Source organism: Ochotona princeps, chromosome 14 (genome assembly GCF_030435755.1).
Source record: "Ochotona princeps isolate mOchPri1 chromosome 14, mOchPri1.hap1, whole genome shotgun sequence".
NCBI lineage: Eukaryota > Metazoa > Chordata > Mammalia > Lagomorpha > Ochotonidae > Ochotona > Ochotona princeps.
The window spans coordinates 53,642,819-53,648,684 of record NC_080845.1 but is presented as its reverse complement, the minus strand read 5'-3'; the positions used below and the strand labels follow the sequence as shown (position 1 = coordinate 53,648,684).

General features: G+C 43.0%; 1 pseudogene; it reads right to left on the bottom strand.

Moving 5' to 3' along the window:
- Positions 1–2,215: 2,215 nt before the first annotated feature.
- On the bottom strand, positions 2,216–3,099 carry LOC101516895 (sigma non-opioid intracellular receptor 1-like; annotated as a pseudogene).
- Positions 3,100–5,866: the final 2,767 nt, after the last annotated feature.

The following is a 5,866-nucleotide window of genomic DNA, read 5'->3' as shown; positions in this document are numbered from 1 at the left end:
TCCATGGTACACTTTAAGATAAAACAGAAAAGTGAATTCAGGTAACTGGTTTATAAAACACCAATAGTTCTGATACTCACTTGGGATTGACATCCACTGATAGAAGTTTTACAAAAAAATGTTAATTAATAGAATAAGAACAGATTCTATATAATTCACAGATACCATTGCAAGAAAACCCCTTACTCTTCTGCTACCCCCTAAAACCTCCCTTCATCAGTTTTTTCAAAGATATAATTTTAACCCACTATACATTCACAGGCTCATACTCTTCAGCAAGTAGAGAGTCAGAAGATTATTGTTCTACAGGAGTATAAACGTGGGCTAAAAGCAATAAACATATTCCAAAGTAATCATTTCATTCCTATATATATTTATATTAGCTGCCATATATTGGAGAAAACATAAGATATTTGTCTTTTTGAGACTGGATTATTTCACTAAGAATAATGGTTTTCAGTTTTTATTGCAAAAGACAAAATTTCACTTTTCTGCAACTGAGTAGTATTTCATAGTATGTGTGTATATATACTGTGTATATATGTATGTGTATATATATACAGTTGAACAGATGAACATTTGTGTTGATTCCATATCTTAGCTATTGTGGATTGAGTGCAATTAACATGCAAGTAACTCTCTTATATGATTTTCTATCATTTGGGTAAATTTCTGAGAATGCGATGATGGGCTAGATCATGCTGTAGATTTATTGTCAGATCCCTAAGGAATCTCCATGCTGTCTTCCATAATAGTTGTACTAGTAGCCATTCTCATATCAGTGGATTAGAATACCTTTTTCCTCACATCCTCATCGGCGTTTATTGTTTTTGATTTTTGGAACATAGTCATTCTAATCGAGGTAAGGTGAAGCTTCATTGTGGTTTTTATTTGCATTTTCTCTGGTGTTTCGTGATCTTGAACATTTTTTGCATGCGTTTTCTGTTTCCATATAAATGCTAGCATAATTCTTCCTAAATCTGAGGGGAACGCTATTAGTATTTTGATTGGGATCACATTGGATCTATAAATTTTCAGTACTATGGACATTTTGATGATATTAACTTTCAATCCATGAACTTGGAATATTTTTTCATTTTCTTTGGTTTGTTTCTTTAACATATTCTAAGTTTTGTTGTAGAGATCCTTTCATCTCCTTGGTTAAAATCATCCCAAGGTATTTATAATTTTTTGTAGCCTTTGTGAATAACACTTGTCTTGCAAGTTCTTTCTCAACCATGACATTGTGTGTACAAAGCTATTTAATTTATATATATATATATATAGATAGATAGATAGATAGATAGATAGATGTACAGAAAGAAGGAGGCACAGAAAGATACCTTCCATCTACTGGCTCACTCCCCAAATGGCTACAATGGCTAGAACTGAGCTGACCTAAATCCAAGAGTCAGGAGCTTCTGCTAGGTCTTCCATGTGGGCCCAAAACTTTGAGCTATTTTATGCTGCTTTCCCAGGGTATAAACAGGAAGCTGGATTGGAAGTGGAGAAGCCAGGGCACAAACTGGTGCCCATATGGGGTACAGGTGCTGTGAGGTAGAGAATTCGTTTGTTGTGCATAATGTGCCAGCCCCAAAGGCTGTTGATTTTTGTGTATTGTTTTTATTCCATACAACTCTCCTATGAGTTCTAGTAGTCTCTCCAACAAGTCTTTATTAACAAACAGATGAACAGAGGATGCAACGGGGACAGTGTCTGCACGCAGGGATGAGGGGTATGTGTATGCGTGTGCAGGAAAGGCCTTCTCCTGGCCAGGGCTGGCTGCTTGCACCAGGCCCAGCCCTCCAGGTCCTCTCCCTGGGGCTGAAGGGCCCTCCACGGAGGGTCCTTTACACCTACAAGGGTGGGCAGTGTCTCTCTGGGATGGAGGACCTTGTCCTCAGCAATCTGCTGACTTGTTCACTGAGGGGGAGGGGCTGAGCCTCAGGGAAGTGGGACACGGCTAAGGCATACGTTGAGGAGTGAAGGGCATCATCACTGCAGGAGAAGGGGGCCTCCAAAGGGCAGCTCCTCTCCTCCCCTTCTCTCCCCAAGCTGTTGCTGAGTTGAGGAGTCAGACTGAGGCAGAGTGTTAATACCCACCCCATCCTCAACCCCACATCCCTGCCTGGTGATGGGAGCCTGGGGCAAAGGCCTGAGTTCATGAGTCAAGCTTGTAACATGTGAGTCTGAACATGACCAGCCCACAGGGTCCCTCTCCGAATGTAGGTGAGCATGATCCTGTAGTACACACAGGACTTGGTCTCTCTATGGAGGTTCCATTTGTTCCCATGGGCATTTGGCTGTAGAAGCATGGAGGACCCTATCTGAACAGCAGGAACACAGTGTCCGCATGGTGTCAACATGTCCCTATTTGCACATGGGCTCCAGTTAGTGAATGCATGTAGGGCCAACCGGCTCCTGTTCATCCACAGGTCTTCCTTCTGGCATGACTGCTCAAGGGTCCTGGCCAAAGAGGTAGGTGGCAAGTTCAAGTCGGAAGCCCCGGGCATATGCACGAAGGGTGTAGAAGAGAGTGAGCAAGTCTTGGGTGCTGAAGACTGTGTCGGCCAGCATGAATGCCAGGGAACATGGGATGACACCCCCGCCGTACTCCACCATCCACGTGTTGGGTCCCCACTCCACAGCTGTCGCTACTCCAGGCCTATGGACCACCATCTCTCCTGGGTAGAAGCTCTCACTTTTGGTAGTGCCCTCTCTCGACTAGTGGTAGGTGCCAGAGATGATGGTATCAGAGATCTCAGCCCAATAGCGGCTCTAATGGCCGCGGGAGCCCAGGGCGGTGCCAAACAACAGCACGTACTCGGACAGCAAGGCGTGCAGAAGGCACATGGCACCCATCCAGCTTCCCGCGTTCACAAACACCCACTGCAGCTCCTCGTCAGGCAGCATGTGGCCTGGGCGCAGCCGCCACAGCTCCACAATCAGCCGAGAGAAAGCCAGCTCATGGTCCAGCCCCGCGTACTTCCTCGCCAGCAGCGCCATCTCTTCGCGCTGGAAGACGAAGTTCTGCATCCCCAGCCAGAGCACCTGGGTCAGCACAGCCGCGGTGGTCAGAAGCAGCGGGGCCCACCGCATCCCGCCGGGAAGCCTGGCACAGCAGCAGCGCAGCACTGAGCCTGGGGTCCGAGACACGAACACCGCGTCCCAGCCGTCCCTCTAGTAGTCTCTTAATGGAGTCTTTTGTTTTATCTCTATATAGAATCATGGCAGCTGAAAACAAGTGCAATTTGACGTCTTCATTTCCAATTGTATCACTTTGATTTTTTTTCTTGACTAATGGCAAGAAAATTCCAGAACTAAGGCAATGTCAGACACTTCAGCATCCCATTGTCTAGATATGTCCGGCAGTTTCACTGGGAGTCCATCTTTGATTTGGAAGTAGAGATGTGTATTGCTTTGTATCATCACATCTGAATATGATAGTGTCTGTTACGCCATCACTATACATCCCTTAAATGAGAAGCCACAAAAGAAAGTCAATAACAGGTATGAAGTTAAAAGAAAAAATTGAAAAATGCACCACTGAATAACCAACACATGGATGAAGAAAACACAAGTCTCTTGGTAAAATGATGCCACCGTGAGGTCTGACATTGTACCAGCAATGTCGGGCCACACTTAAATAGCAGATTGATGGACTTCTGACTGCTTATGAAGTTCTTGGAAAGATCCCGAATTAGGATAGGTTAACAGCATCAACAGTATATGTTGAGCCTATTTATGATAATTAGATACATTTGTGGTTGGATGTATGTATTTGCATGTGTATATTAGTGTGTTTCAAAGGAGAAAAACCGATACAACCCAGAGAAACCATTGAGGGTATTTAGAACATTTGCACCAAATGACTTAAAAACAAAAACAAAAAACAAGCGAACAAAAAACAAAAACAAAAAAAACTAATTAGAAAATAAGTACCGTGTGAACCACTATTTCTTTCTTTTTTTCCCCCTATTTTTAAAGGTTTATTTGTGTTTACTTGAAAGATAGATTTATAGGAAGGAGAGACAGAAATTCACTCCCCAAATTACCACAATGGGTGTAACTGAGCTGGTTCAAAGTCAGGCACCTACAGCTTCCTCCAGATCTCCCCTGTGGGTGCTGGGGGTCCAAAGACTTGGGCCATTTTTCCTTGATTTCCCAGGCATATTAGCAGGAAACTAAATTGGAAGTGGAGCAGTCAAGACTCGAAATAGAGCACATAGGGATGTAAGCACTGCACACAGAGGTTTATACTACTATGCCACAATACTGGCTCCATAACCAACGTTTCAATGAAGAAGATTTGTATATGGCAGTCAACAATGAAAAGATATCAGCATAATTGGCCATCTGGGAAATGCAAGTTAAACCACAATGAGCGATTACTATGTACTTACCATGCTGCCTAAAATCATTAGTACTGACTGGTAAAAATGCAGAGAAACTGAATGTATAATAGTTTTTGAAGGAATGTGAGCTAGTATAACAATTCTGCATCACCATTTGGCCATTTCTTTTACAACATAACATGCAACTACCGTAAAATTATCCATTCTATTCTTGTGCATCTATCATAGAAAATTAAAACTTACATTTACCTAAAAACCTGGGCATGAAGGTTAATAGTAGCTTTATTCACAGTAGCATTAGATCGGAAGAAACCCAAATTTCTTTCACTAGGTGTATGCTTAAATCGTGGAGAGTGTTCATTCCTGTTTACCCAAGAAGGATGCTTTGTTACCTCAGGGAGCATTAAAAAGGCACTCTGTAAGGAAAGTCGCCACGTTTCTAGGGGCAAGGATGACAATATGAAGACAGTGAGCCATCTCATCAAGGACTCTTGGAAAGGGCCATTAGTCACCAGGCTACAGCAGAATGGATATGCTGGTTAAATAGCCTTATTGCCTTAATACCACTCTGGAAGGGAGAAGACTGTTCTATCTGTGGGATCTCAGGCAATTTCTACCCAGTACCTTCCGGCAATTTAATTTAATGCTGACACAGGCTACCTGGATTTACTGTCAGATCCCACAGGTTAAAGGGTTGACAGACTGCCCCCACTTCAGATGTCAGTTGCAAGTCGAGGTCTTTTACACTGTGACCGGCTATAAATTGGGGGTTTGTATAACTTTTTGGATTCACTAGTTTACTAGAATGGCTTACAAAGGCCAGGTAAGTATTTATCTTAGCTTTTTTTTTTTTTTTTTTTTTTTCAGAACAAACACAACTTGTAGTGTACTTGGTTTAGGAAATAAAAGGCCACCAGGGGTGCCTGTCTCCCTTACTGTGGTGTCTGTGGTGTCTGTGTTTCAGTCTTAGATTTGTTCCTGTTTCTGGGTTCCTGGTGGTGCACACCCTGTGGGGCAGCAGGTGGAGCTGTCACCCCTATTAAAGACACAGATTGAATTCTTGACTCCTGGCTTCAGGCTGCCCTGGTCCTGGTGTTGCGGGCTTTTGCAGAGTGAACAAACAGATGGAAAATCTGTCTATATTTCTCTGTCTTTTAAATAAGTAAGTGAATAAACAGATATGAAGAAAAAACCATAATTCAAAAACAGCCAGAAGGAAAAGATCCACAGGACAAAGCAGGACTGTTGTGGGAGCACGGAGCTTCCAGACACATTTTGTGTGCTCCATCCTTTCAGAACCTCCATGATGTATCAACCTAGAAACTCATCAAATCTCACAGCTCAAGAATATTTATGAAGTTTGGTATCAGCCACCCCTTTTCTTTCCAGAATGTTGGTGAGTGAGTCTAAAGGTTCTAGCCTAATCACTGGGTCTTCGTGGTGATCAGTCCCATTTTGATATTTTTCAGGAGCTCATCCTCAGTGACCTTCTTAGCATAAACTTGGGAGTG